Genomic DNA, 11459 nt, shown 5'->3' with positions numbered 1-11459 from the left:
TGCTTAATTTGACCATGTATATAACACAATGAGTTTCACAACACATTCCTCAGTGGTTGCAACTTTTATTTTATTCCAGTTTTGCCGAGATCCGGAGGTGCAGTAGCATTTCCATATCTATACACAAAACTGAGTCCCTTACAAAACCAAATAAATGCAATTAGAGATCTAATGGTAATCTATAACCCATTGTTGTTTTTATTTCGTTTATTACCTCTATACAAACATTCCTTATTTTTGCAGCTTTTAACTCTTGTTGGTTGCATGTTTTTAACACAATTTCCCCTATGACTTTTGTTTCTGAACTTTTTTTTTAATGTAGGGCAGCTTATGAAAATAATAATCTAATAATCTAGTGCAAGTGGATAAGGGAGCTGCAAATTGGCCAGAGGTGAATTGCCTTGGAATGCAGAGTCTAAATAAAAATGTAAAAGCCCTGCTAGATTTTTACTTTTTGAAATATGGTAACCCTAGCCTATGGGAAGCCTGAAAGCAGGACATATGCGCATTGGTCCTGCTTCCACTTGTGAGTCTCAGGAACTGATATTTATTTGCTGGGGGGAGGTACTCTGTCTGCACACACAAAGCAAATATTGCAAAGACGTCCAAAGTTTCCAGTGCTCTCTTATCCAAAGGATGCAGACCCTTCCAAGTGTTCCTATTTTCCAGGGACAGTCCCGGATTTACAGAAGCCTTCCTGGTTTCTGATTTGATCCTGGAATGTCCTGCTTTTCCTTAGGACACCCCTATTTTCATCAGAGAAAAGTTGGAAGATATGGAGTTATGTGACGCACACCCTCAAGCCAAGGAATTAAGTAACTATGCAACCTTTAGAAGACATCTTAAGGCAGCTATGTATGGGGAAGCTTTTTAATGTTTTATTATGTTTTTATATATGTTGGAAGCTGCCCAGAGTGGCTGGGACAACCCAGTCAGATGGGTGGGTTATAAATAATAAAGTTTTTGTTGTTATAGAATAGGACACCCCAATTTTCATCAGAAAAATGTCAGAGGGTATGAGGATGTTCAGTCTAGTAGTGCTCTCTCTCTAACTTCTGATTGGTCAGGGAAGTGGGAACATGTAACTCTGTCTTGAAATACGGCCCTTTGCAAAACAGAATGACAAAAGTGCGTTGCCTTCTGCTATTTCAGCTATTTTGCCTGCTGTCCTCCCATTCATGAATTTGCTCCTAGTGTCTGAACTCGTTGGCCTCTGTTTGATCACTTTAACGGCTTCTGGCATAAGCTTTCCAAGGCTACTATTGCCCTTCATTCCTTGTTGCGTGGAAAGAGAGAAAAAGCAAAGGGCGATTAAATGGCTTGCATTCCTGGAGTCAGTAACCTTCAGGGCATCAGAAACCCCAATGATCAACTCTGGCATCAACACGCAATGCTGTAAAAATAGAATAGCTTATAATTGCAAAGGAGGCAATTGATTGCTTTGCTAAGGCCATGAGAAATGGAGCTTGTTATTCTAACCTCTGCATTAAATGCCTATCCTGGCTTAAGAGGACAGAAAGGGAATTTATGCAGAAGGCTGTGACTGGTCAAATAGGCTTTGCCTTCAGAAATGAAATGGATAGATGGTGTCATCGTTGGCAGCGGCACTAGAAAATCACTGCAAAAACAGGGAAACAACCGAAAAAGAAACATCAAAGCAATTACCAGGGCCCTCTTGCACTTCGTCTTGTTACCATGTTAAATGTTGGCTCATGCTATTGGACTATCTGGTCTAATATCATCATCACATTATCAGTGTATATGACACTTTACTTACAGAGTTACAAAGACAACATTGACATATATGGATAACAACAAGGAAAAACAGGAGGAGGGGGGGAAGAGAGGATAATGTTGGCAAATGCTGCTATACATTAAACTTGGGAACAGTTTGGAAAGAGGATTAAAGAGATAGGATTCTGCCTTATATTGAGTCGCTCCAGTGTAGGTTAGTTCAGAATGCAGCAAGCAGATTTGATTGAACTGAAATCTGGGACAAGAAGGCATGAACATACTGTATTTTTCGTGCCATAAGACGCACCTGACCATAAGACGCACTTAGTTTTTAAAGGGGGAATGCAAGAAAATAAATATTCTTTAAAGGGATATTCACTGACGGGCTGCCCTTCTCCCTCCTTGGGGAAAAGCTCCCAAGAGCCGCACACACGCTCCGTGCAGCTCTTTAAAGGGAGCACGGCTCTTGGGGGCTTTTCCAGGAGGTGGGGGAAGGGACTGAGGGGCTAAGCCAGAAACTAGAACAGCAAGAGGGAGCACTGCACAGCGATCCCTCTCGCTGTTCTGGCTTCTGGGATAGCCACGCAAAGCCTCTTCAGGGCAGCGGGATGAAGGCTCCCCGTGCCCTGAAGAGGCTTTGCACGGCTAAGCCACAAGCTACAACAGCGAGAGGGAGCGCTGTTCTGGGTTCTGGGATAGCTGCGCAGCCTCCATTCGCTCCATAAGACACACACACATTTCCCCTTTACTTTTTAGGAGGGAAAAAGTGTGTCTTATAGAGCGAAAAATACGGTAATCACATCAGTTCTGGCCTGACTGCACTGGCCACCAATTTGTTTCTAAGTGTAATTCAAAGTGTTAGTTTTGATCGTTAAATACGATTCTGAAGGCCCTCTCTTTCCCATATAAATCTGCCTAGACCCTGAGATCATCATGTGAGGCCCTTCTCTGCATGCTCTCTCATTTTCTTTTCTGTAGTAGCTTCCCACCTATAGACTGCTCTCCCCAGGGAGGCCTGCCTGGCACCAAAACTAGTCATTTGGGTAGACTGACTGACTGACTGACTGACATTTGGGTAGCAAATTTTCTGTTTCACAATTTAGAACATTCATTTATACAACCTTAAAATATCAATGACTTCCCTCCTTATCTTTCCGTGGTTCATTTTACATACCATAAATCCCTACATATTTTATATAAACTAAAGCAGTATTCCATTAATACTTCCATCAAAACTTATTTACACTGTTGAATTTATCTTAATGCTGCCAGCTTTTTCAAGTGTACACAATTCCCCCCCCCATATATTCAATAAACATTTTCCAATCTTCTTTAAACAAATGTTCTTCCTGTTCTCTTATTCTATACGTTAGATCCGTAAGCATATTCCATCAGTTTAAGTTGCCATTCTTCTTTGGTTGGGACCTCACTTGTTTTCCATTTGGGGGCTAACAAAGCACAGGTCACCCTAGTAAAGGGTAAAGGGACCCCTGACCATTAGGTCCAGTCGTGACCGACTCTGGGGTTGCGGCACTCATCTCGCTTTATTGGCCGAGGGAGCCAGTGTACAGCTTCTGGGTCATGTGGCCAGCATGACTAAGCCACTTCTGGCGAACCAGAGCAGCGCATGGAAACGCCGTTTACCTTCCCGCTGGAGCGGTACCTATTTATCTACTTGCACTTTGACGTGCTTTCGAACTCCTAGGTTGGCAGAAGCAGGGACCGAGCAATGGGCACTCACCCCATCATGGGGATTCGAACTGCCAACCTTCTGATCAGCAAGTCCTAGGCTCTGTGGTTTAACCCACAGCGCCACCCGCATCCCCAGGTCACCCTAGTAGCATAGCAAACCTTTTTTGACACCTGGGTATGTTTCTACTGTGCTTGTGTATTTTTATTACTGCATCTTATGCTAGTTGTAAATCGCTTCGGGATAGCTCAGTTGGTTAGAGCATGGTGCTGATAATACCAAGGTTGCTTGAGGGATAGCTGCATATTACTGCATATTACTGCATTTATGAAATAATTCATAAATTCAATAAACTGAACCAAACCTACATATTCTCTTGGTACAGTATCTTATCAAGATAAATCCCTACCTCAGGATCCCACCTAGAATGAAATTATTACCTTTGCGTGGCTGACAATAGTGTCAGAACTCAAGAAGAAGGAAGCTTCATGAAAATATATCACTCTAGTTACCGCGGTTCTGGCAGCAACCTTGTAAAAGAGCAATGAATGACACCCACACACACTCTCTGAGGCAGACAAAAGCAGGCCGATCATAAATCTCTCTCAACTATGTGTGGATTGTCAGTTCCAGAAGTATCACTTCACGTTTCCACTGTCATTTTTATCATTGTTCAAATGTCTGTGCTGTCAGCAAGAATTATTTGAATTGTCAGGAATAGAAGGTTTTCTGCCTCGCAGTTTCAGTTCAGCCAAATCAACTGTTGGACCTGAAGTCCTCATGGGAAATGGCAGTACCCTTGTCTGTTATTAGATGGCTTCATGGAGCATATAGTTAAACTATGGGATCTGCTGCCACAATACATAGTGGCAACTATCAACTTTGAAGGGGAATTCGTGAGAGGCAGTAAGCTTCTGAATATCAGTTGCTGGGAACCACAAAAGGGGAGGGCTTCCCATAGGCAACTGGTTGGCCATTGTGAGAACAGGATTCTGGACTAGATGAGCCATGGGTCTGATTTTATGTCCTTACATTAGTCAAATTAATTGAGAATAAGGCTATCAATGGTTACTGGTCATGATCAGTACATTATCTCCAGTATCAGAAACATCACACTCAGCTCTGATGTTGAAGACAGTTCAGAAACTTAAGCTGCTGTAGAACTTGGCAGATAGGTTGCTTGCTGGGGTAAGATGGTTTGAGCATAGGACACCGATCCTGGCCCAACTGCATTGACTGCCAATTGGTTTCCGGGTCCAATTCAAAGTGATGGTTTTGGCCTACAAAGCCTTAAACAGCTCAGGACTGCAATACCTCAAGGACCACCTCACCCCATATGAACCAACCCAGACCCTGTTATCATCATCTGAGGTCCTTCTTCTAGTGTCTCCTCCATGAGGGTGACAACAAAAGAATGGGCCTTTTTGGAGGTGGCTCTCTTTTTGTGGAATGTTCTCCCTGGGGATGTTCATTACATATTTTTTAGGTGTTGGGTAAAAACATACCAGGCCTTTTGACTGATTAAACAAAATGTGTTTGTGAGATGGGGGTTATTGATTTGTTTTTGTTTTATTATGTATTTTGTGTTCTCGTTTTGTATTTATACGTTGGGGAACCAGCCTGTGATCTTCAGGTGAAGAGCAGAATACAAATTTAGTAATAAATAAATAACATAATATTTCTGAATAGCATTCATTAGGGATAACTGCTAGAGTGAGTTATTTTGTTTGAGTCCTGCTAGTGGGCTTCTGGGGGTGGGGTGGGGCACTGTGATACAGGATGCTGAGCTAGATGAAGAAGAAGAAGAAGAGTTTGGATTTGATATCCCGCCTTTCACTCCCCTTCAGGAGTCTCAAAGCGGCTAACATTCTCCTTTCCCTTCCTCCCCCACAACAAACACTCTGTGAGGTGAGTGGGGCTGAGAGACTTCACAGAAGTGTGACTGGCCCAAGGTCACCCAGCAGCTGCATGTGGAGGAGCGGAGACACGAACCCGGTTTCCCAGATTACATGACTGCCGCTCTTAACCACTACACCACACTGGCTCCTTTGGTGTGATCCTTTGGTGTGATCCAGCAGCAGGGTGGTTCTTAAATTCTTATGAAAAACAGCCTAAAGATGTAAATAATCCAGAAGATATTTTTCCACAGCTTGGTCCCACTCCCACAAGATGATTCTGCCTTGTCCCACTGAAATCAATGGGAATTAAGATGTCATGATTACAGCTGTATTGGATCCTCCCCAGTTTCAGTTCATAGGTTAGATCTACAAATGATATGACCCACTCCAGCCCAAGGTAGCCAGAGCGGGATACTGAATCCTTCTGCAGCAGAAGGCATTTTTGTTCTAAAATGTCTTGTCCTGCAGCCAAGGAACACACCAAAATAACATGCCATTTCCTTCTTTAAAATCTGATAGGGAACAAATTTGATCTGGTGGAGGAAGTGTGCTTTGAAAGTCTAGCCTCATATTATGTCACCTGTTTCCTGAAGTTCCCTTCCTCTATGGAAGCGGCAGTTAATTTTGCACTACAAGAGCGGTCGGAATCAAAAGAGAGGAGAAACTCGCAGTCCATAGAAAGCGTTCAATGGAAGCTATGGGGGAGATACGTAGTAAAATGGTGGTTGCTGTCCCTTGAGGCTGCTCAACACTTTCAAAACGGCATTGCTAAAGAAAGCAAAAGGGTCATAGTGAAGCCATGACTGACGTGGATCCAGCTTAAACCTCTGGCTTAAAGCTTAATGTCTTAACACTTAATATCAGGATATGGGTATTGTTCTCATACAAGCGTTGAAAAGTTATTCCTGCCACACTGACCGCCTAGTAACTAATCCTAGAGTAATGCAGGTGTGGGGAACTTTTGGTCTTCCAGATGTTGCAGAACTTCAACTCTCATCATGCCTGGCCACCATCCCTTGTCAGATGTGGTTCAGCAACATCTGGAAGACCAAAGGTTCCCCACGCCTGGTGAAATGTTCCAAATTCTAGGCCTGAGCCAGATGTTATCATATTCATATGTACGCTTGACCTTTTGACAACATAGGACTACTGGGGATCAGAATTTCCCAACTGCACATACTCTCAAAATGAAGAAAACATATCAAGGGGACAAAACATTGGAGGAAAAACTGGGTTCATTTTGGACACATAAGCTAAAATGAACCCCAAACTGCTTAAGTAGTTTCCCTTCAACTGTGTTTCTTTGGTAATGTTGCTTACCCTCTAGGGCCAGGCAGCACTGCGTGATGGCAATGACATGTGGTATTTAAGATAGGTTCCAAGGCTGAACTCAGATGTGGTGTTTTGTCCCTCTCCTGCATCTTGTTCCTTTTTCTCATGCCGGATGCATTTTCTATATTCCCAACAAACTTGTTTGATTGTATTCATTAAAGCTATATTTTCTTTCCAGATATACATGTTCCTGGCAAAGTACCCCTCAGCCCCTACCATCTTCCTTCTCCTCTGCATCAACACTTAAATTCAAGGAACTAGCTTTTGACCCTTCCGTACCCCCGTTCGTAATCATAAATCCAGCCGTCCGTGTTTCTTGCTTGTAAAGCTAAATGGAACTATGCAGGAATGCAAGGCAAAAATTCTTGTGTGATGCACAGCCTTTTGCCCCCACCACCTCCATGCGGTTACTCATAATCAGATTTGGAATGTGTGCCTAGAAGGGAGAAATCAGAGACTGCAACCCATGCTCCAAGCAAAGTCGCTGAATCATTCAGTTAGCCCATATTTCTAGCTCAAATTGTTTCGTCAGGAGCCACTGTTCTCTCACCAAAGCTAATGAGAGCTATTTGTAACATGAGGCAGGCAAGATAACTCACCGCCACTTAGCCCGGTATGATTTCATATGTCCTCCGTCGCCGACTTAATGTTGCTAACCTTGAAACAGTTGTGCATTTTACAATAAGAGTTATGCGCATTTTGCCGCCGGCGTCATAAATTGTCTTGACAGTTTTGCAAGTCTGCTTTCAACACAGGGACAACAGGGAATAAGCCCCAACGGTTTGAAAATATTGTTTAAGGAGTCGGGAGTGGCATAAGAGGGTGAGAGAAAGCTTTGCTGAAACGAAGATGGCACCAATCTAGACTTGTTAAAGCTGAGCAGTTTTAGTACTTGACAGAGATGGGCAAATCCATTTCTTTGCATTTCTCTTTTCCCAAATCTTACATTCAGTTCTCCATATTTCCACAACGATACGTGATAGATATTTTTGAAGTTCTCGTGAAAATTCACCAGCATTTTTTTCCCTTCATATTCTTGCACGCCACCCTAATTTCTGAGTGGCGCAGGTTTCCAAGGGTTGCAGGTGCTTACCCAAGATTCGGTTTTCTTGGAGTGAAGGACAGCAGAGACTGTGGTGTCTTTATAGCAGATGGTTTATTTACACATATATACAAGCTGAGCCTACGATGGAGAGGCTCACAGCATTCACAGCCCAATAAAGTCTTGCTTCTCCCATAGTGACAGCCTTGGATTCCAGAAGAAATCAGGCATGACTCTGTATCTTGGCTGCCCAGCCTGCTTCCTGCTTCTATCTCTCACACCTCAGCTCTGGTAGTAGTCTTTCTAACTAACAGACAGTTGAGGGAGGAAGGCCCTCCCCTTTGCCACAAATGTCAGAAGTTCAGAAGAAGCAGGGTTACCACTAACATCCCCATTGCATTTTGCTCAGGGACCTTCAAAACTGCCTTTTGTCTTGGTTGGGATTAAATATTAGTAATTGCTTGGCAGGTCTTTTTCTCCCCTCAACTGTCTTTCCTGCTTTCCTCTCTTCCCTTGTTACTATTCATTGCAATAATGACTTGCTTTTGGCAGTGAGCTACTACTGGCTCTAATGAATAGTCCTCATTTTGTATTTCGTATTATACAGACAAACGGTGCTTTTCAGCTCCCCTAATGATCATGCTCTGATGTTTCTGATCCTGTCAAGACAGCAGCTGCTTTCTTCTCTCCCTGTTAAGCTCACAAAACTCCCCAGGATTGCTTTTCAAGGGGTGAGCACCCAAAATCCATCTTCCTCAGATCTCTGTGGTTACTTCATCTTGCAGTTGTCGGGGGCTGTATTTTCAGGTAAATATTAGCTTCATTTCATTTCATGAAGAATCTCTGCAAGTTCTCTTGGAGGTCAATAATGACACAGCAAAACATGAATACGGGTGACCAACTGCTAATGCTATTTAACATCTGGATGATGCTGTTGGGAGTGGTCGTTGGGGAATTAGAAGAGAAGCGTCATCAGTATTGCCATCTGATGGCAATCAGATCTATTTCTCCATCCCATCAGAATCAAGTGAAGCTGTGAAGATGTTGAACCCGTGATTGGAAGTGGTGATATTCTAAGCTTCGGGAACCATGTTCACAGTTTGTTCTATATAAGGTTGCACTATCACTAAAGAATCAGGAGAGCATAGTCTGGGGTTAATCCTTGATTCCATCTTGTCCCTGGATAATTATAGTGGTAGAATGCCTAATGCCAGCTGGTTTGACTGCTACAACCATTCCTGGACAGGGATAACCTGGCCAAATGTGGCTTTTCTTTGTCTGCAGTAGAGAGTTAGGCTAGAGCCTGGTTTGCACATCACATTGGACCATAGTTAAAAACAAGCTACGGTTTAATGTGAATGCAGTGTGCTGATGCATGCAGCTGAAAAGTTCCAATTCTGCTGCTCCAATGCTAATAATAATAATAATAATAATAATAATAATAATAATAATAATAAATTTTAATTTATACCCCGCCCTCCCCGGCCAAGAACGGGATCAGGGCAGCTAACACTGAATATAAATACAGTAAAAATGTTCAAAACAAAACAAACAAAGAACCCAAATAAACAGTTGATTAAAATATGTTAGAATACAATTTAAAATGCAGCTTAAAATGCAGCCTCGTTTTAGTGGTAGCCTATAGATCAAAGCCATAAGGGGAGAAAACTTCAAATATTCACCGGGGCTAACTATCCATGCTGGTCCTACATGGGCCAGCACAAAGAGCCGAGGGAAAATTTATATACAAAATCCCATATAAAGGGTTCCATCAAAATAAATAAATATATAAATAAATGAGAGGTTAGACTGAGTTGTTATTATTATTAATTATTATTAAAATTTATTAAAATTACTTTAAAATTAATAATTATTAAAATTATTAAAATTTATACCACTGTTGGCATGCCTCTGGCAGACTCTGGCAAGAGTCTGGCTTGTTGGTGGTGGTGCTATATAAGAATCCCTGGGTACCAAGTACTCTTTGGTGAGAGAGCCCCAGCAGAGACAAAGTCACAAAATATGCAGCAAAGCAAAGCATGGAAATATAGGCCGTTAGATCTTTAAAATGTGCCCTTCCAAGGGAGTTACAAAATTTCCCTCTTCCCCTAGCATAGGAAAAGACAACACACTCAGTATATTTAAAATTTTGTTTACCTGCAAATTTTATGAAGGTCAGTTGCATGTGCTTTTCCATACAGTGGTACCTCGGGTTACAGACGCTTCAAGTTACAGAGTCTTCAGGTTACAGACTCCGCTAACCCAGAAATAGTACCTTGGGTTAAGAACTTTGCTTCAGGATGAGAACAGAAATCATGCTCCGGCGGCGTGGTGCTTCAGGTTAAGAACAGTTTCAGGTTAAGAACGGACCTGCAGAACGAGTTAAGTTCTTAACCCGAAGTACCACTGTACATCGGTTAGAAAAGTTGTTCAGGCAATAAAACTTAGCTTAGTTTCAAAGTGGTAAAAGTTCCTGGATTTTTGGTAAAGGAACTCCAGAATGGCTGATGAGAGCCATGTAACCTCTTAACACACTGAGCTTCTCAGGTAGACTGAGGGAAACAATAGGCTTGATTACCTATTTCCTCCCAAGGCCAGTGACATAGCTAAGCCTGGCAGGACAGCTTACTCTATGGTATTAACCCCTTTGCACATTAATTAGATTTAAGCATGTTGGTTATATGAGGCTGGTTATCCCACAGTTGTGACATCGGAACCCAGGCTTGTGGTTTGTTTCTTTTTTTGCAAATGAACTATGTGTGGTAACCAAGGTTTGTTTTTGGCATACTGCTTGCTCACTTGAAACCATAGTTCATTATTAACTATGGTTTAATGTAATGTATGAATTGGGCTTGAGTACTCATTTGATTGCTTCTGATTCAATGATTGCATCCTTGATCAACTCAAATTTTCACTTCATTTGTTACAGAGGTTGGTCTGTCATTCCCTTTGTCAGGAAGATTGCTTGTCAATGGCTCAAGATGTTTGGTTGATGTTTCCTTAATGGGAGCTAATGATTGGAAGGTGGCTGGAGTTTTCTTAAGTGTGTTTGAATGGGAAAGGAACCAGAGCTTTGGAAACTCGCATACCTCATCTTTCTTTCTCTCTTCCCCCTCTCCTGCCAGAAGAGTGTATGAAAAACATACACTCTTGATTTCACATGAAATGATAGGCTCACCAGCATTCTTGAAAGAAAAAGAGAAAGTTTAGATCCCAGGAGTCAAACTCTGGGTGTTTACTTTAATTGCAGCTATTTTTCAAAACCTATATTAGATGCACCAATATGAACCGTGAATATGCAAGCCGCAAAAGAGACCTGGTTAACTACATCAATCTTGCCTTTGGCTCCAAGCAAATCTGACTCATCTCTTTAAGTTCTGCTCATCTGTTTCCAATAATGAGCAAGCATGCAAATTTCAATTTCCCCAATCAGTACCAGGAAGCAGCAATGGCTACACGGCTGACCACAATGGATGACCCACGAACAAATAAAAGTCCGGAAGAATCCAATGTTTTTGGAAATGTGGTGGAGGCCCCCATGAGGTTTGGTCAGAGATCAGTGCAGTTGTTGCCTTAAAAGATGGGCCAACAGTGAGAGTATGGTGAGGATATATTTTCAACAAACAGCCCTCAGCTCTGCACTTGAAACTGTTTGGGGGAGATATGTATATATGTTTCAGCTGGCTGGCTGTTTAAATTGCACATCTTGATCTCTTTGTCTCTTTCTCAGCCTGTTGCACTGATCAGTTGTAAGAGGAATCCA

This window comes from Podarcis vaucheri (assembly GCF_965113315.1).
Source record: "Podarcis vaucheri genome assembly, chromosome: 3".
Classification (NCBI taxonomy): domain Eukaryota; kingdom Metazoa; phylum Chordata; class Lepidosauria; order Squamata; family Lacertidae; genus Podarcis; species Podarcis vaucheri.
The sequence above is the reverse complement of the archived record's forward strand: the minus strand, read 5'-3'. Positions refer to the sequence as shown.